This window comes from Hippoglossus hippoglossus, chromosome 4 (assembly GCF_009819705.1).
Source record: "Hippoglossus hippoglossus isolate fHipHip1 chromosome 4, fHipHip1.pri, whole genome shotgun sequence".
Lineage (NCBI taxonomy): Eukaryota > Metazoa > Chordata > Actinopteri > Pleuronectiformes > Pleuronectidae > Hippoglossus > Hippoglossus hippoglossus.
The window spans coordinates 27,682,608-27,704,371 of record NC_047154.1 but is presented as its reverse complement, the minus strand read 5'-3'; positions in this window follow the sequence as shown (position 1 = coordinate 27,704,371).

Genomic DNA, 21,764 nt, shown 5'->3' with positions numbered 1-21,764 from the left:
GCGGAGTCACCAAACTCCCCCGTCTGTCAGTTCGGTCTTCAGCTCCCCCTTCATCCTCACAGCCACCGCACCAGTAGCGTGCCAAAGGTCGGCTGGCCTCGCTGACCACGACAAGCTGCTTAATGTGGCCCAGTGCTGCGGCCCGAGCCCCGGCTCGTCCCGGGACCCTGCCGCCGAGATGGGTGTGAGTCTGATGGAGGTGGGGGTGTTTGTTCCCTGGTGCGATTTAATTGCCACAGCGGCGGCGGTGATGTGTCAGAGCTCAGGAGCCGAGCGCGATGTTCAGTTTGGGTATTTCTCGGGCAGCGCACAGAAACAAAGCAGGACTTTTACACGCAACTTCCCCGTTAATCAGACGGAACAAGAGAAAGACAGAGCAGCGGATGACAAGAGGAGGCTCTGCGTCACGACAGCAGAAGGAGAGGAACAAACCCCCTGCCGCGGCTGCAGACCTGAGCTGGCACCCGTCCGCTAACGGGACACCGCGGAGACAAGAGAGGGGAGAAGAAAACAACACACTGTCCGAGTGGCTCACAAATCCAAATAAAACTAAAAAAGCCACAAGAAGAAGAAGAAGAGGAGCAGAAAGCAGGACAAGGGTCTGATCTTTTCTGGGTGAAAGAAGGAAGAAAGAAGAAAGTAAGAAAAAAAGAGAAAATGGGGCAAGTTGTGCCAACTTACCATCCACCAGGTCCTGGCTGAGATGTCGTAGCAGAGCTGCCATTTGATGGAGCCTTCCGAGGTTTTCCCTGCCATTACGCTGTCAGCAAGCTTCATCTGATGCGAGTGCGCTCAGTGGAGATAAGACACCTAATTGAGAAAACATTTGCACTGGCATGTTGGGCAACATGTAGCCCGCTCCATACCATATGGAATCATGGGTAAAAAAAAAAAAAGAAAAAAAAAGCTCCTTGACAATGAACCAATCTCATGCAGACCCCGTGGCAAGGTGAGCGGCAGTCATCTGCTCAGAGAGAAACACACACACACACAGTGCACACACACACACACGCACACAGCGCACACACACACAGCGCACACACACACACAGCGCACACACACACAGTGCACACACAGCCGAGCAGAATGATGAGCCTTTTTTCCGCTTCGCCGAGCGCCTCGGGTCGCTTCGCCCTTTTTTTCTCCTCGGGTTTAATCAGGGCTTATTCTTCGTTATCATCATCATCATCATCACCAGAAGAAGAAGAAGAAGAAGAAGAAGGCTGCTCCGGCTAAACTGAACCGAACTAACTCAGAACTACTTGTACCTGTTTTTTTTACGGCCACTTTAACGGGACGGACGCAGGTAGAGGGAGGGAGCGAGAGAGAGAGAGAGAGAGAGAGAGAGGGCAGAGGGCTGCAGCTCCGCGGGGCGGTCAGTCCTCCGGACACATGGAACTGCTTACAGACTGTCATGCTATGTTTTGTTTTGGGTTTCCATCCTTCCTCGTCCCCCCCCACCTCCCGTCTCACCCCTCTCTCCCCTGAATCCCCCCCAATCATCGTCCCCTCCATCCCTCTTTCCTTCAGCAGAAAACTCCTGTGTTTGGGCATAAATACCTCCAGACGGACGGATCCTGTCGGAGCCCGGCGAGAGGGAGCAGACCCACGCTGGTGCTTCTCTGGCACCGTGAAGAGTGGACGACCACCATCACCGCTGCCGCGCGGCTGAAAGAACAACATGACAGCGCTCCGTCAGTAAGTTTCTACACTTCACATTTCTGCTTGACAGCAGTGAACATCAGATCCAGTTTACAAGTTAGAAACATCAGTGTTTTACGTATTTACAAATGCTGAATATAAATTATATCTCGAGTAAAAGTAAAGAGGTATGTTGGGTAAGGTGGCTCCTGTCTGGTTTTTTTGTTGTTAGATATTTTTATATTAATTAATATTTATATGAATATAATATATGTAGATATATAATTAACTTGTGACCACTGTTTATATATTATATTCAGTGGAGGTGAAGTTAATTCTAACTGATTATTATTTATTTTATTGTAAAATCTTAATGTGCAAAGTAACTTGTAAAATATCTGTCAGGTAATTCTTTACAAAGCTTGTATTAATACTTGATAAATCATTTACAAATGTTTTAAAGTTGTAGTATTAAACAAACAAACACAGTTGATCCACCTTTTTTAGTGATTTATGTTACATTTGATTACAATGTTTTCTTTTCCTGTTTTTACATCCTGTTTTTCATGTTGCTCTGGATCATGTAACCAAAGGCTCGGGTCGACAAAATCATTCATTTGAAATTGTTTTGCTCCGGAGTCAAGAGATTAATGAGGAAGCCGAAAAATCATGAGCTAAATTGAAGAGGACAAACGTGCTTCTGATCAAAAAGCCAGTAACTGACACATAAAGCATCAGTAAATTATTTTTAAAAATAAGAGTAGTTATGAGTCATAATCCCTGTCTGTCATTCAGTGGAAAGTAAAAGTATCAAAAGATAAAAATAAAACACAGAAAATTTAAATTAAATTAAAATGAATAAACGTCTGAGCATAAAAACAAGAATAATTTGTCAATATAAGATGTGAGCACATTTTGATTTGATTATTAAACTTCTCATTTCTCCTCTGCAGAAGACTGTTCACACCAAAACTCTGCTTTTTGAATTTTACTAGAGATTCTAAAATTCACAAAGATACCAGTGTTTGTGTCAGAAGTTTGAGAATGAAAAAATTAAAATAAATAAAATTATTTAAATTTCCATGACATGTAAACTCAATGAGTTTAAATTATTCCATTTGAATATATGTATATGTGTTCATATCCATACAAAGTACCGACTCTACGGTGGATATGGAATATTTATGTGACAGCATTCGAGTTGAAGAGGTTAAATTATTTCACAAGCTTTTACTGATGTAAACATTATGTGTATATTTGTACTTTGATGCTGTTTTAAAAACCTTCAGAACGTTAGAAATAAAAGAATTTACTTGCTTCACATACAGTAATAATAAATAATATAATATATAAAAAATATTTTAATTGTATTGAGGTTTTAGTTTTTTTAAAAGAAGTTGGTTTAATTCTAAAAGTCAGACAGCTGGATTTTCCTGACACAGAACTGTGCATGTGAACGCAGCGCTGGAGACTTGAATCACTGATGTTCAGAAGAAGGTTTGTGGTTGAAGGTTCTGAACCCAAACAGAAGCACATTGGAATATGTCTGATGGTTCTTTCTCTTTTTCTCTCCAGGTCAGAGTGTGAAAAACAGACGTAGCGTCGTCCCATCATGTCGCACATCAGCAAACATGTGCTTTAACCTGTAGGATCATTTCACTGTCTGTTGGTACTGAAGTTAGTGGGGGGGGGGGGCAGTTTGAGGGGGGTAATGAAGGGTTCAGAGGGAGGTGGGGGGGGGTCTCTGAAGCTCAGGTTCCTAATCAGAGGGGGAATACCTGAACCACAGCAGAGCCGCCATCAAACAGTTCTCCCATTGTGGCGGCCAAACCAAGGAATGCGATTCAGCCGGAGATAGAGAGGGGACGGCCGGGATGTCCGAAGGGAGGGGGGGGTAAGGTACACCAGGCCAGGAGGTGAGGGGGGGGGGGGGGGCACATTTGATAAACTGAAGTCTGTTTTCACGTAAAAAGTGCCTGACAATTCAACGCAACTGAACTTCAACGTTTAAATTAAATAAAATACAGGAACATCGGAGTCTTTGAACGTTTCCAAGATGAAACTTAACTTCCTCAATAAATTATACAGAAACAACTACAGTCTGAAAAATCCACATCAATACTGATTATTGCTATAAGCAGCTAATGTGCCGTCATGTCGGGGAGACCGATGTGTCAAGAGTTCTGGTTCAGATATTCTGATCATTAACCAAATCATTTAAAGTGTAGGATATTTCAACACTTTTTAAATGGTAAATATCAAATGTTCATTATATTGATTTTCTAAACCAAAGATCTGATCAATGTATTGATACTGGATTGATCCACCCCCCCCCCCCCCCCCCCCATCAATGGTGATAAATGAAACTGAGGAAACCAAGTTGCTGAACCACGACGTACTTGATTGTTTGACCTTTAAACCTGCGCTCAGTCCGTTTGCAGCTGAAGGAGAAGGTGAAGGAGAAGGTGAAGGTGAAGGAGAAGGAGAAGGAGAAGGAGAAGGTGAAGGAGAAGGAGAAGGTGAAGGAGAAGGAGAAGGAGAAGGAGATCTTTTTCATCTATGGTTCACCACTTGTGTTCAAATGGATAAAACAGCACTGACCAATGAGCAGTGCTGGGAGTTACTGGAACAAACTACATTTAGTTTCCAAATGAAGTATCGGACTCACAACTACTGAAGTGTAAGTGTGTACAGTTAATTGACTTTGCAGCATGGCAGATGTTGGGTGAACAAGCAGCCTGACGGTCTGGATGATTAGTGCAGTCGTAGGTTTCCTCTCCTCCAGGTAAAGTTCATCTCATGAGTCGAGTCTCTTCTGGTTCCACGAGTTGATCGGATTCTTTAACTCGTGGTGTTTCATTGAGCCACCACTGACTTCAACCAGTAAACAGACATGTCTCCTTCACACTGGGTCACTGACTCAGCATTAAGAGAAATGCTATTGGTAAGAAAGATTTAGAGAATTGAGGCCGATGTTTGAAACCAACTCAAAACTTACTTTCCCTGGTGATTAATAACTTTCTAGAGCAGTAATTAGTAGACTCACGTTTGGAAGAAGTAACTAGAGACTAATTCATTTCTACTTTGCATTAACTTGTCCAACACTACAAATCAGCTAAGCTAACTAAGCTAATTTGACTTAGCATCCAACCCAGTAGGAAAATGAAGGAAACTTATATTTTAAGTCAAATTGAATTAGTTCTCAGATCTATAAATACAGAACTGTCTGAGGTTACTGTTAAACTGAATAAGTTAGTAACTGAACTGTTTGAGCTGATCAACTAACCACAGCTAATCTATTATAGCTGTTAAAGTAACCAGTTAGCTAACCGGTTAGCTGATGTTAGCTAACCGGTTAGCTGGAGTTAGCTAACCGGTTAGCTAACCGGTTAGCTGATGTTAGCTAACCGGTTAGCTGGTGTTAGCTAACTTTAACCATCGTTTGCAAACGGTTCACAGAAGTAAAAGTCCACTCTCCACTCACCTGAACTAGCTCCACCCTGTTTAACCTCCCACACGAGCTGCTAACGAGCTGCTAACGAGCTGTTTCAGCTGCTGAACAAACCGCTACGAGGCTAAAACAGGCAGTTAGCTCCTCAGACACCGTCAGTGACAACAGCTGGGAGAGATGGAACAAACATCTTTATCATTTGTATTTAGAAAGAGTAAACAGGCCGAATTCACCATCACTACCTGGTTAGTCTGTTGCACTAGTACAAGTACTGATAACCACGAGGTGACTAACTTTAAAAGTGGAGTAAAGTTAAAAACGCGATGATTCTCATACAAGTTCTGAATAAATGAGGAGCGCCTTGTTTCTGCGTTAGTTTCCGTTGGTTTGTAGAACACTGACGTCACATGGACTCTACACGTGTGTTTCATGTGTGTCGCTCACATGTTTGATTCAAATGGTGGAAACAGCAGCAGCTCCCCGCCCTGATGAGGATGAGGAGCAGGTGAAGAGGCTCCATGAAGATCCAGCTCCACCAACTCCACCCTTCCTCCACCTGTCTTCCACCTGTCCACCAACTCCACCTTAACCAGCTCCACATGTCCTCCACCTGTCCACCAACTCCACCTTAACCAGCTCCACATGTCCTCCACCTGTCCACCAACTCCACCTTAACCAGCTCCACCCTTCCTCCACCCGTCCTCCACCTGTCCACCAACTCCACCTTAACCAGCTCCACCTTAACCAGCTCCACATGTCCTCCACCTGTCCACCAACTCCACCTTAACCAGCTCCACATGTCCTCCACCTGTCCACCAACTCCACCTTAACCAGCTCCACATGTCCTCCACCTGTCCACCAACTCCACCTTAACAAGCTCCACATGTCCTCCACCTGTCCACCAACTCCACCTGTCCACCAACTCCACCTTAACCAGCTCCACATGTCCTCCACCTGTCCACCAACTCCACCTTAACCAGCTCCACCTTAACCAGCTCCACCCTTCCTCCACCTGTCTTCCACCTGTCCACCAACTCCACTTGTCCACCAACTCCACCTTAACCAGCTCCACCTGTCCACCAACTCCACCTTAACCAGCTCCACCCTTCCTCCACCTGTCTTCCACCTGTCCACCAGCTCCACTTGTCCACCAGCTCCACCTTAACCAACTCCACCTTAACCAGCTCCACATGTCCTCCACCTGTCCACCAACTCCACCTTAACCAGCTCCACATGTCCTCCACCAACTCCACCAACTCCACCCTTCCTCCACCTGCCTTCCACCTGTCCACCAACTCCACCTTAACAAGCTCCACCTGTCCTCCACCTATCCACCAGATCCACCCTTCATCCACCAGTCCTCCACCAGCTCCACCTGTCCACCTGTCCACCAGCTCCACCTGTCCACCTGTCCACCTGTCCACCTGTCCACCAGCTCCACCAGCTCCACCTCACTCCTAACCCCCCTCCAGCTGATCTACCTTCTTAAAGACACAGTAGCCATCTGACGCTCCGTCTCTTTGTGTCAGAGTTTGGTCTCCTCCACCTCCTGAGGGACACTGTGAAGCTGCTTCATGTTCCTCTGTGTCCAGCAGCTGCTCTCTGGGTCTGTAGCTGCTCAGCAGGTGGAGCACAGACACTTTGTTTTACAGATGTTTCTCTGTGCAGATACTTTCACAGACATGATATTTATTAATAATTCTTTGTGAGAGAATTTGATTCTGTGTTAATGTGACATAAGACACAAACACCACATGTGTACAGATTATAACTGTTGGTGTTAAATCAGGATAATTACACTGCACTGAAATGTGAAACATATTAAACATATAACAACAACCTGTGTTATCAGAGTTTTATATAATTAAACATTGTTCCTGACTGATGCAGTAGTCACAGTTAATATCTGACGCAGTTATAAAACTAATAAAGAATGAAATACAGATGCACAGTGTGTGTTTCATCTGAGTTTCAGTATTAACATGAAGTCTTGAGTGTGAATGTAATGTTGTGTAAAGATCGATTCCTTCTGATCGAATGATAAAGTGCATCCACACAGTGCTGCTGCTGCTGGTCGTTCCTTCTGCTCCCAGTAGGAGGCAGTGTCGTGTTTCTGGCTTGTGTTTGGTGTTTTTTCACTGAAAGCAGTTTTTTATTTGATCTGATTCTACTGTTTCCACTCAGCTTCTATTCCAGTGTTTCCTGTTCAACCAGTAAGAGGTGATGGTGGATTCCACATCTGTCCAGTTGTGTGTCCTCCTCATGCAGATTGCGTGATTTAAATCATTTGTGTTCCACGTGCATGTGACTTCTTCAGTTGTTGTTGTTTACTCCATCACAATACGTCTGTTTAAACACATAAAACCAATTCATCAAAAGAATGAGAATGAAAACCAGTTCTGTGCATGTAAGTGGGCTGACTTGCTATAAACCACAGCTTATTTATTAAGTATACTACTTACAATATTATACTTATTACTTAATTATTAATTACTAATTTACACATTTTATTTAACACTGTAAATTCTATATTTGCATTCATATCAAAATATGTAAGGCTCCATATTATATATTACAATCTAAGTAATGTAATGACTTTGTGATAGTTTTTATGATCCTGTTTGCACCAGTACGACAACATAAACTAAACTTCAAGGGACCTTAATGCAAAACCTACACAAGGTAGATATGATGCACATTCATAAATAAATAAATATATCTGTGTCTGATCAAGTCAACAAAACGGATCAATACTCACACGATGCACAGACAGTAAAATGTGAGGCTCCATATTCTGGCCTCACAGGTTAAATTCATCCCTGGACTTTTGTGACCTGTCTTTAGAAACGAGTGAGAAGCTGTCGATGTTAATAAAGCTTTGATTTTTGAAAGAATAATTTAAAGCTGAGATTTAAAAATTAACAGAAATAATTTTGTAATTGCATTCAAATTTTTAGATATTGTCTGCATCATTTCTGATATTATGATTATAAAACCTTTAAGATATAGAACAGCAACAAAGCAAAAAGAAAAATGAATTATGAGACTGCAGCTAATGATTATTTTATTTAGCGATTACTAACTGTAGATTATTTTAGATCTATCAATAGAAACTGAATATATCTGTTTTCTATAAGCCAAAGAAATTCAATTCACTGTGATTTATGATTGAGAAAAATAGAAGATCCTCAAGTCTGAGAGGCAAAAACAAGAAATTGGTAAACTTTTTTATATAAGATAAGATTATTTAAAACATTAATTAAAACAATTGTTCTATGTATTTGCCATTTGACTAATAATTTCAGCAATGTTAATACAAATGCATTTTTTAAAACTGCAAATATACATAAAAAGGTGAAAAGGAATGATGCTTAAAAAATAAATCCATTAAAGACGAGGCTCATCTTTGAAGCTTTAATGAAAACTGAATTTCCTGACACAAACATCCAATATTAATAATCTTAATTTGGACAGATTTAAATGAACTTTAAATGTTTGTGCAGTTTAGAATAGAAGCTGCTGAAAACATCAGGATCCCGTCAGCACAAAGAGCCACGACACGTTTCTCCAATTTACCCCCAAAATCCAATAAGTTACACAAATATGTGCATTTCACTTCCTTCCTCTCACAAACCAGGCAGAGAGAAAAAAGACCTGATTGTCAACATCTGTTTTCCTCTCCCTCCTCTTTGTGGAGCACGGCGGTGCCTCCGGGGCGTCGCGGCAGCAGCACCCTGCCACCCAGCACTACACCCACCCACCATCCGTCGCTGCACCCGCCGTCCCACTGAAGCTCACTGAAGCCAAAGTGTCCATATGAAGACACATTAACAGGGACATTTCCCCGAGTAGCTCGCCAGCTGTCCTCCCACCGCCACAGTCACCACATCAGCCATATTAAATGACCCTTTGTCTTCTCCTCCTCCAGACTCCGTCCAAAAGAGCTTGTTCGAGTCGTCTCCTGTGAGTTCTCTCCTCCTTCTCCCCCTGATTTTAAATGTGTTGCTCTGGAGCATGTGGACTAGCAGAACATTAGAGCTTCGCTCAAACGGAGCATTTGACAAAAGCCAGGAAGCTGCGCTCCAAACAAGAGTGTTTGTTTTCATGCATTTTCCCCTCGTCCTGATTGCTGTCAGATGCCTTTGTGTTCCAGGTGGTTGAGGCTGCAGAGGCAGATCCACACAGAGACATGAACACCACCCCACCACCTGAGGCTCTGATCTGGGTCTGAGGTCTGAGGTCTGAGGTCTGTTTGGTTCTGGCAGAATCATCTCGTAGTGATGATCAATGCTCTAACTGCTGACCCTCTGATTGGTGGACAACCCCCTCTACCCCCTGAGCCACAGCCGCCCGGTGGTTTTTCTCAATCTTTGAATTGGGACCATGGACTGTAAATAAAGATGGATGACATGACAGCTGTCGGAAGTGAAGCCAAATCAATAAGTTTGATTTGAATACGTCATGATTGACAGCTGAGACTGACTTGTGATAGGTTGAGCACGTGTGGGCGGGACCTCCTTCCTGCAGCTCCACGACTTTCTATTGCTCTGACGCTTTATTGTACGTATTTATATTTTTGTATTTTCTTACTTGGATATATATATTTTTTTAAGTCTAAAAGACATGGTGTTCATAGTGGGCAAAGAAAGAATTTCATTGTACAGGAGTGTATGTATGACAATAAACTCTTTGAACCTTGAACTCCACGATCCCGACGCCTCAGAAACTTCATCCTCGGTGCACGATGTTTGTATCTGGGATAGTGTGGCTTCATTTCTGAATAACTGGGAGGAGTGGGAGACATAAGACATGTCATCCGTCTTTATTTACAGTCCGTAGCATCTTGTTACTTCATTATCACACAAAGTTAATCTCTTAAATAAAGATTTATCTCTTTATCAGAGGAGACCTTCTCTTATTCTTACAAGAATATAACGTTTTATTATTAGTAGAATTGATAAAAGTAAATCTTTTGCACTTCTTATAATCATTAGTCTATCGTAGCGTTTGAAAAATACCTGCCATTAACTGAGAGCAGCACGAAACCGTATTTAGAGCAGAATACTCCAACGTACGGCTCTTTCCATGGTGTCCTGAACGCAGCCCGAGGACAGTAATCAGGACCTGCTGGACTCGTGCTCTGATGATTAGAAACACACCACAGATCATCCAGACATCTGCTTTAATGAGCAAAGGAAACAAATCATTGTAATAATGACTTCATTGTTCTGCAGTGGTGAAAACATCCCCTGGCAGCTGCAGACGCTGCACCTACGGCTGCAGCACCAGAGCCCGGCAATCAGTCTGGAGAGCAACTGGAATTAAATAAAGACCTTCTTGAAAATGGATTCATCCATTCAGTCATTGATCGGGAGGCGACAGCTGGAAATCATCTGGAAGGTTCTTACCTGAGTTTCTGTACGATACAGTTTACTACAGCAACAGCGTGATAAGAACTACCTAGAATGACAGAAATCTATTTGAGTTTGTAGCTTGTCCATGTCCCATCTGCTAACAAGGAGGAGGTGGATGTATAAGCATGTATTGCAGCCAGCCACCAGGGGGCGATTGAGTCATGTCGTCCATGTTTATTTACTGTCACTAACTTTTCCCCTATAACAAGTTAGATATAACAGATAAAATATATCAGGCTCTGCTGAGAAAATATTACATTATTGTAAAAATTACAAAAAAATATTTGGTGTGTATTTGTTTTTCTTAATCAATCACTCACATTTAATTTGTATGGCCCATATTCACAAATCCCAGTTTGTCTCATACAAGTCCTGCTGCTAACACGGATCATCTCCATGTCTGCAGACAGGAAGTGAAAGACAAGTGGTCGTCCTCTGTCAGTGAGTTGGTGAATACAGTCGGAGCTGTGAGGAGGACCAGTCTGTCACTGGTGATCCTCCGTGGAATCCAGTGAACCACTGAGGTTAATATATTCTACTGGAGAGTCTCCACACACCAGAGCTGACACCTCCACTGTACAGCAGCTGCTCCACTGCAGCCTCCGTCACCGTGTGTGTGTCGTCCAAACATATTGATCGAGAACGAGGAGGCTCCCACAGAGCCCAGAGGCTGTGTGTGTGTGTGTGTGTGTGTGTGTGTGTGTGTGTGTGTGTGTGTGTGTGTGTGTGTGTGTGTGTGTGTGTGTGTGTGTGTGTGTGTAGGGTTTTTGAGCGTTGGCCATAAGCACCATCTGCCTCTCCGTCACTCAGAGCCAAGATGTTCGGTCAGACTGAGCTTGGACGTGGTTTTGCAGCTCAGCTCATTCTCTCTGCTCGTTGTGTTTTTATTTCTTTGTGTTGGTGGATGTTCGACGGAGAGGAGACACGATCTTCAACATCCATCCTCAGTCAGCTGCTGAGACGCGGAGGAAACACTGTTAAATCTAACTTGAAGCATCTTCATCCCCTCGGACTGAGGAGGACACAGCTCCTCTGTGTCTGACATCAAGGATTCACAGTTTGTTCAACTCGACTCAGTGTAGATTTTAAAAGCAGGTTTTGTGTGTAAGGGACTGTGACAGAAACAGATCTCATTTAAATGGACAAACTATGGTTAAAATCAAATCAAATACAAATATTTACTCCAACAGTAAATTAATACAAATCAATGTCACAAACTTTACAATCAGAAGTGTTGAATCTCCACCAACCAACTAACCATCTGTTTATGGTTTATATAATATTATTTATATGACTCATTGCAACACTGAAGCTGCCTGTCGTACGCACGATGTAACATCAAACCCACATACGTCTGAATAATTGACTGAATTATATCACTACAATACAACACAATACAACACAATACAACACAATAAAAACTGATTCACTGTGTGGACAGAAATGTAAATCATTTTCAGGCCTTTTTAAAACTTTTTATCGTTCCTCGTATATTTATAAAATCCCAGTGTTTTGCAGGTTTGGTGACGAGTCTGTTGGACGTCATCTCTTCCTTCGGATACTCTGAAATATGCGGTTGTTCCCATATTCTCCCTCAGAGCCGTAGAACTTGATATCAGATTTTGGAAGTTGTTATAAATGAGGTCACGGGCAGAAGGTGTTGCTGTGATTCTGTCGGCTGCTTGTTTATCTCCACCAGAGGAACAAATGTCACAGGTCACCTGACAAAGATGCTTAATAACAGACAAACACCTTCATGTCCAGATTAATGAGGAGTTTCATGCGTGTCCTCCTCAGCGTTATTTCCCTCCGATGACTCCATGCAGTGTCCTTGAAGGCTATTTATACCCTGCGACCTTTAGCCGTGTCTTAATGGATTATCAGGAGGCCTCATCCATTCTGCTGGGTGAGGGCTGACGGTCACGTTGGCACAGAACATTGAAGTTTTGGAGTGATTTGTTCGGCGGTTTTCCTGATAGAAAAAATGCACAGAGGCGTCGCACTTCCCTCCAAACAGGCCCCGAAGACACCGGAGCGGCAGCCAAGTGACGCTGCTGCCAAAAGTGCCGCAGCTCTTCCCCTAAAACTAGATATTGTTCAGTTTGTGTTGGCATCCGAGCGGACAGGCGGGGCGGGTAGCCAGAGACACCGCGGCTGTGCTGATGTCCATCTTGGCACATCACAGCCGATCAGGAAGAGAGACGGTGAGTGGCAGCCAAGCCTGTCATCCTCATGTCCTGTGACAGCCACACACACACACACACACACACACACACACACACACACACACACACACACACACACACACACACACACACACACACACACACACACACCCCCTGCTCCAGCCCCAAACTTCCCTCCTCCAGCTCGTCCTCTTCCTGTTGGACCGAGGTTCCTCCGCTAACTGCAGCGACTGTTAGGAACAAGTTCATGTTATGAATAAAATGTTGTGTAGTTTCATCAACTTTCATATTAACTGTCTTGTTTATCAGCCCACAGACACGTTCGTCCCTCCGGTGAAACAGCAGAATGGACGCAGGTGGTTTTCTTTTGTTTTTACCACAATCAGCTGTAAAGAGCAGGTCCAATAACATGGTGACATGGTGGTTTTGGGATGTGGGGGGGGTTTGAGTGAAAGCTGGATCTAAGATCCCCCCCCTCGGTATAATGCCTCCTTTGTTGTGACAGCAGATTAGAGACTGGAACTGAAGTTCACAGAATACCTGCTGTCCCCTGAGTGCACCGTCTGAAAGCTCACTTCTATTCCTCGTACCTTTGAAATCTTCTTCTCCAGGCAGCCGCCCCGAGCCGGGTCGCTTTCATCAGCTGGGTCGGCGGAGGCCGGCGGTGGAGTTCGAGCCGCCGGCCTCCGCCCGTCCATCTTGACCGCAATCTTCTTTGATACCCGATCGGCCGAATGTCACGACGGGAAACTTCAGCTGAGGTTTGTTTTATCAATGAACTCTTCCTCAAGGTCAGCTTTGTGTTTAATGAGCTTTTCTTCTGTGGTTGAATCTGAAATCAACGTTTAGCACAGTGTTCGCTGTAAAGACCTGCATGACGGATCCTTATGAAGGTTTCAGATCTCAGACTAACTTCAGAGACCAGATGATGATCTACAGCAGAACCACACAACGGGATTCAGCCTGTTCTTTACCTCGAGTTTGACATTAGCTGCTAACAGAACGTTCTGTTTACATGTTACAGTCGGATCATGACCCGCATCAACATTACGTCCACGATGTCATACGTCCAACGTTACACTTGAGTCCAGCTCATGCGTCTTCCAGCTGTTGCTACAGGACTTTATAATGTGAGACATACATGTCCATCATTATTCAGACTTTGGTCTTAATCAGGTTATTATTGGAATATTGTTGTTAACGAGCCTCAGAGACAGAGACCATGTGATGTGAATCCCACTGGTCACTGAATCATCAGCAGTTTGTGTTGAGTTCCAGACGAGCATCAACCCACCGTGACATCACCTACCACCTGCACCCATTGGACGGTTCTAGCTGTCAATCACACTGTGGTATCCACCCCCCAATACAGTGCTTTTTGGTCCCAGAAGAAACTTCCTTCAGGGAACCGTTCCCTCACTGCACTGAACCAACAGTCAGAATGAGATCCAACACATTGAAGACATTTAAAGTTTGTTGTTTGTGTCTGGAGGAACAAATAAAAACTGGAGCACGAGGCCGTGCCTCCTGCTAGAGGAGCACGAGGCCGTGCCTCCTGCTAGAGGAGCACGAGGCCGTGCCTCCTGCTAGAGGGGCACAGGGCTGTGCCTCCTTCTAGAGGAGCACGAGGCTGTGCCTCCTTCTAGAGGAGCTGCTCCTTCCAGAACCTGCTCCCTGCTGATGAATGAAGACATTAATTGAAAATGGTCACTAGGAGATCCCAACATGAGGAGGAGAGACAGCCAGATAAAGTGCTGAAAGAAAAATGAGACGCTGAGATGAGGGGGACAACAGGAGGGAGGGGGGGGGGGGGGGACACAAAGGACAATGTGTGGATTGAAGGTGATCTCTCTCTCTCTCTCTCTCTCTCTCTCTCTCTCTCTCTCTCTCTCTCTCTCTCTCTCTCTCTCTCTCTCTCTCTCTCTCTCTCTCTATCTCTTTCTTTCTTTTTCTACACTTTACTTTATTTCTTTATTTTACTATAATAATTCAGCCCATGTGAATTCTGTGTGATGAGCATTTATATATAAAAACATCTCCTTCAAAAACTTCAGTTAGAGATAAAGCAAAACTCCAGAAAGTATGTTTTATATTTTACATAAATGTAAATGTGCTATATATATATATATATATATATATATATATATATATATATATGTATATGTGTATATATATATATATGTATATTTGTGTGTGTATATATATATATACAGTATATATCCCTAAACCACAGATTTCCATCTCCTCTCACCTTCTGCAGCTTCTCTATGTAAATTCAACACAAACCCAACGTCGGCCATCTTCTTTATTCCCTGTTCAAGCTGGAACGTGCCACAACACGTCTCTTCCTCTCCACAGGATGGGATTCCTGCTGTTTCCCCCCCCCCCGGCCCTGTTTTTAAAAACCTCGACCTGAGCTCTGACCGTGTCGTGCCGTCGTCGTCATGGTTTCCCGCGGGCGGCGATCTGCCACGGCCACCAGCCCCGTCCGTTTATTTCTCCAGGAAGCAGCACGGCTCGTTTCCCCTCCTCCTCTCACTTGAACTGCTGTTTAGCATAATTAATGTGATCGGCCCACAGCGAGGCTCAGTGAGCGGCCTCCTGCCACCGGGAATCACATCGCTGGGTTAACTGCTTTAACGGCAGAGTGGACGAGGCCGCGGCTGAACACTGGAGAGAGATCAGCCTCTGAACATGTCGAACTTCACAGAGATGAGGATTTTACTGTTTGACCTCAGGGATGATCTGTAACATCTGTACCTTCACATTGCTGCAGGTGAATCCAGCTCTTGGATCTCGTGTTATTTAGCTTTACCTCATAAGAGGGATTGTTGATTGTTTCAACAAGGTGTCCCTCACTTCCTGCCCTTGTGTCTCTAACGTCTTCTCATTGTACCAAAACACAACTAGAATATCTCAGATACCAACGCTGCCATCTTGTGCTTTGGATATCGTTTGGAGTCAAGAGGATTTGGCTTCTCTTGACCTGTCGTCCATCTTTATTTACGCTGCTCAGCTGTTTGAACTGTGAAAACTGAACCTCTGCTGAAATACTGAACATTATAACTTTCTATGGTAAAACTGGAACATTATGAACTCTGAAGTACATTCAAAGTAGAAATGCAGAATCATATAGATCCAAATATTCTCCAGAAACATTTTGGGGGAGAAGTCGACAATCAGAAAAACATTAAAACGTTGTTGTTGCAGTGAATGTAGATTCTTGCACAGCTGGACAGATGTGATGGAGAATCTCTCTGCTGGTTTAAATATAACCTCAGTGCAGTCAGGACGAGGGAGTGACCTCAAAGACTGAGCCAAACCTCCTCATCATCCTTCTCCCCCATCCCCCCCCCCATCCTCCTCCTCCTCCTCCTCCTCATCCTCTTCCCCCCATCCTCCTCCTCCACCTCCACCTCCTCCTCCTCCTCCTCCTCCTCCTCCTCCTCCTCATCATCCTTCTCCCCATATCCTCTTCCCCTCCATCCTCCTCCTCCTCCTCCTCATCCTCTTCCCCCCATCCTCCTCCTCCACCTCCTCCTCCTCCTCCTCATCATCCTTCTCCCCACATCCTCCTCCTCCTCCTCCTCCTCATCCTCTTCCCCCCATCCTCCTCCTCCACCTCCTCCTCCTCCTCCTCATCATCCTTCTCCCCCATCCTCCTCCTCCTCCTCCTCATCCTCTTCCCCCCATCCTCCTCCTCCACCTCCTCCTCCTCCTCCTCATCATCCTTCTCCCCCATCCTCCCCCCCATCCTCCTCCTCCTCCTCCTCCTCCTCCTCCTCCTCCTCATCCTCTTCATCCTCCTCCTCCTCCTCCTCCTCATCATCCTTCTCCCCCATCCTCTTCCCCCCATCCTCCTCCTCCTCCTCCTCCTCATCCTCTTCATCCTCCTCCTCCTCCTCATCATCATCCTTCTCCCATATCCTCTTCCCCTCCATCCTCCTCCTCCACCTCCTCCTCCTCCTCCTCCTCCTCATCATCCTTCTCCCCCATCCTCTTCCCCCCCATCCACCTCCTCCTCATCCACCTCCTCCTCCTCATCATCCTTCTCCCCCATCCTCTTCCCCCCCATCCTCCTCCTCCTCCACCTCCTCCTCCTCCTCCTCCACCTCCTCCTCCTCCTCCTCTTCATCCTCCTCCTCCTCCTCCCTTCAGCACCTCCAACTCATCCAAAACATCGACACCATGGAAGTTGTGGTTTTATTTTCTTGCCGCGCTGCATTAAGTTGTTCTTAACATGAGGGACATCAGATTGTGGCCTTTGTGGGAAGACGGCGCAGTGGAAACATATGTTGACCCCCCCCCCCCCCCCCCCCCCCCCCCCCAGCAGATGTCCGACTCCAGGCTCCAACACGTCACTTCTGCTGTGAGTCCAGCCTCCTTCTCCTGGTTCACAACAAACAGGCACATTCAGGAGAAACACTCAACTCATTTCAACAGCTACGATTCATTAAGACGTTGTGATTGATGTGAGAGACGGAGGAAACCTCACATTAGATTGGACCAAATATTTGTCTTCATCAAAGTCTGACATGGAGGTTTGTTCTGCTGCGGTTTCCTGTGGGCTTCAGTCATGGATGTGTTTTGAGACCAGAGGATATAATCCACCCTGTGAGCAGAAGACTGGACGCTCCTGGTTAGACGAAGAAAAAACACCAACAAGTCTCTTGAGAGGACGTTGGCGTTTTCATCATCTCTGAAGTTTCTGCTCAAAGTTAGAGACGAAGCTTTCTGTTAATGCTCTGCGTTCAACGAGCAGGAAGCATGTGGACAGGGAGGGGGACGACGAGGGTTGTTCAAGATCTTCAGGATAAAAGTGATTCGACAGCTTCTTGTCTCCAAAGAGAACTTTTAAATTTATGTAGTTTTACTTTTGTATTGTGTTGTATTTGACTTTTTTTAAAACAGTAAGCTCTTTCTACTTTGCTTCTATTTTAGTAGAACTATTGCACTGCTGAGCGGAGTGTTTCTTCTTGTCCAACTGCTTCATCGTGGACCCTGTGTTAAATGACGAATAAAACTTGAAGTGAAATGAAGGAGAAAAAGAAAATGAGGGAAAGGGCTTTTATTTCAAAATAAAAGAAAGAAAGAGAACATGCAGTGACGTGTGGTGGTGAAGAGCTGAAGTCTGTCTCTTGGCATCGTGACCGTCGTCCTCCCCCGTTCCCAGTGAGGACAGATTAACAGACAAGTGCAGCCGTGCACCCCCCCCCCAGAGAGAGAGAATTATCCCGCCCCTGTGCAGGGCCCGATACCACCGCTCCTGCAACAAAACAGCTTTTCACGCCCAAACGCCCAGAGGAGGACGGCACCATGATAAATAACAGTGCAGCTCAGAGGACGAGCGTCTCCAGCCGTGTCCCCGCTGCCAGAGAGGTGGGGACGGATCCAACCTCTACAGGCTCCGTTGTAGCTCTTCCTCTTTATCTCTGCTCTCCTGCTGCTCAGGAGCCTGTCACCTCTCCAGAGTTAAAAGCCCGACACAGACTCACAATGAGGAGGTGGCTGCAGCTCAGAGTGAGCCGAGGCCGAGGGTCAGCCGACTGAAAACAAAGCTTGGCTCGGCTCGGCACGCCTGGCTCCGTCCTCGCTGGCCCGATCCCTCGGGTCAGGGGGCACAGCGGTGGAGATGGAGGCCGATCAGGAGCTGGCTGTGAGGAGGTGGTGGTCTTCATCAGAGCCTGGCTCTGCTCCACCTCTGCCCCGAGTCCTGAAATCTGATCCTCTGCTCTTCTATCAGCCAACAGTAACATCCCATAATAACATCATGTGACTTCACTCATTCCCACTGTTTGTCAGGGGAGAAAAATACTAAAGAATCCGTCAGTGTGAAACAGTTCTTCCCTTTTCATTGAAAGGTAGTTCCTCACATACGTATGTTTTTATTTCTGGTTTGTTCCTTTTGGATCGAACTCCTCTCTTCTCTCAGGAAACGTTCTGCTGCTGTGAGATGGGACGACCTCTGCTGCCATCGCATGAACATGAGATTTACCCATCAGCCTCTCTTCGTCTCCACAGGAAGTGACTGCACCGTTCACCGAATCCTCTCGACACTGATTCTACTGAAGACTGAACTGAAACCAGCTCGGACTTTATGATCCAACCTGTATTTGAACATGATCGTGTTACTGTCACAGACGGATGCAGCTGTCCACTTGTCCATGTGCTGCCACATCAATGTGACTGGACTTTAGGAACATGTGAAGAAAACATCAGATTTTAATTTAAGACAGAGCTCCAGTAAAATAAATATATTAAAATAATCATTTTGATCATAAACACAAGGTTTTATGTTTCATTAAAACATGAGAATCCGCAGATGATTTAAATATTTACATGAACATATTTTCATAATCACGTTATATTGTGTAATTCAGACGAACGTGTTCTCGTGATGGGGACTTCATTAAATCCAAACTGTGACACGTCTGAGAGGAAACAGAAAATATGTCGAGCGTTAATATTAAACAATTCGTGGCTGCAGGCGCGGACCTGCTCTAAAATATTTAAATTGAATCTGGAACAGAGCCACGGGAGCTTGTTTTAAAATCCTGTCTCTGCCCCGCAGGTTGGTGGGAGACACTTCGTCTTCCAGCTGCAGGTCAAATATTTTCCAAAATGTAAAAGTGGATGCAAATGGGACATATTTGAGCAGTTAAAGGCAGCGAGGCCAGATCGTGGCTCCAGGGTCCGTGTGCATGTGAGAGTCATCAGTCTTCTCCTGCTCCACCTGCTCGCTGGGGACGACAGGACGGAGGCCGTCCCTGATTAGCGCCCGATGCTAACTGCTGTGACAGAGGGGCCTGTTCAGGGGACGGGGGGGGGGGGGCCTGCCAGGCGACAGGACTGATTAGTGTCGATTAATGGTTGTTAATATCATCGGGGACTTTTCACCGTGTCACCAGAGAACACACTCATTAATAAGTGCTTTTAATTACCGTCATTAGCCCGAGTTTGTCCTCTTCTAAACACTTGAGTTTGTTTCTGTGACAGAATCGTCCCCGAGCGGCACGAGGACGGAACCCTTCAGACGAGTTGAGAGAAACTTCAGAGAATCACAGATCTGTCCGACCCTGAAGGAAGCCGTCATCACAGTGATATATATATATATATATATATGAATATTTCAACTTGAGTGAGTGAAGTAAATGACGTAAATCTGGTGTCTGTCAGATTGTGTCATTGGCTGAGTGACGTGAACAGTGCGCATGACAAGTGGACACATCACAGTGGAGTTCAACTGAACTTTGACCTGTGATATTTGCTGTGCGTACGTGTGACCAGGCCCGAACGGGAAGCCGGTTCAAATCCCCTCTTTGCATTGACTCTGTATCCCCGGCTTCACGTTCGGTGTGAGCTCACTGTACCAGACGCTCAGAAACCCGATGTTTGGTGTTTCCAGCGTCAGTCAGTTCTTCTGTGCTTCTTATCTGCTCAGACTGTTTTGTGTCGTCAGACCTCGGGGTTCCTCAGAGTCTTTGTTCTCTCAGCCCCCTGTTGCTCCTTTAAGTTGACAGCTGCTGGGTAATAAGTGTTTAAATGAGATAATTAACGAGGCTGTCAAACCAACACAGTCGGCTCCATTAGAGCCGAGAGCCGTCCCTCCTCCTCCTCCTGTTAACACTGATCCTCACACTCTGTCTCACTGCCTCATTACATCGAGCAGTTCAAACTAAAACTCGCTCGGAGCTGCAGGTCAGGACAGGAAGTGAGAAACGAGCTGCAGCTCCATCCAGGGCAGGAAGTTCAGTGTGAGGACTCATGATGGACGTTTGTTACAATTTCCTTCAGAAGTTAAACTTTATATCTGAGTTCATGAAGCACAAAAGATGATGTGTCTCACTTAACCAGTCGATTAAAAGGTGTCATGACAGTGAAGCTCCATTAAAACTCATCCATGTCGCTATGGTTACATCTGCTCTGTAGCATGGAGACGTGTGGAAACGATTCCCACATCTGCTTCCTGATTGGTTCCTCTTAATGGGGACTGTACGAAGAAGCAGCAGGACATTGTTCAGACTCGTTCATCCACACCGGCGTCGGCCCTCATCACCAAAAGATCTGGAACCTCCTCGTGTTTCCAAGTTGACGTCTTCGTCTTCTACGTGTACGGCTCCTCTTCTTCATCCTGAGATGTTTGTGTTCTTCCAGTTTCACGTCCGTCACGTGTTAGAAACCTCATCAACATGTCCACTCGCTCTCTGGGAAGCTTCCACACATTGTCCTGCTGTCTCCTCACATGGACTCACTCTGACATGTTACACACATTTTACTAGGAGGCTGCAGGAGAAGATCCAGAACATGTCCAGACACTGACTCAGACATTTGTTCTCACACACAGAACCTGCAGATCATGTCAGGAACATGTCAGGAACATGTGAGGAACATGTCAGGAACACGTCAGGAACATGTGAGGAACATGTGAGGAACATGTGAGGAACACGTCAGGAACATGTCCAGACTTCAGTGCAGCTCTGAAAACTTAACAGTTAAATAATGTATCTGAACATCCACTAGAGTCTAAACTTACAGTTTATTATAATGTAAATTTAAAAAAATGTACATCCATGAATATCCTGAAATACTTCATCTATTCTCCCCATTTCAAAATATGTCATCATCTTCTAACAGAAGCATTCAAGCTCAACAGGGTTTCAGTTGGAGCCTGGAGACACAGACTGTGATGCTGCAGTAATCAGGTGTGAATCACGTGGAGTTGTTCTTGCCGTCTGAGCTCTTCGTTTTTCTTCTTGTGTGGTTTGTGTTCTCGCTGTAGCAGCGGGGCAGCAGAGACGCCACACAGCCTCCTGCGGCCCCCTGCTGGGACTGACTTGGACAAGGACGCAGCCTTTGGTCACGATTCCAAATGTTTCCATTGATGGAGAAGAAACGTGTTGGGCTTCGTTCCCGAAAGAAGATTCTGCTCCATGAGACGCAGCTGGAGCCAAAACTCAATCAGGCTTGGAGCGGTGGTGAGGGGCGGGGCCTCTGCTGGCAGGAGAGCGACTCGTGTTGTGAAAATGATCGAGAGCGTGGATTAGTGATGAAGATGATGAGGATGATGAGGAT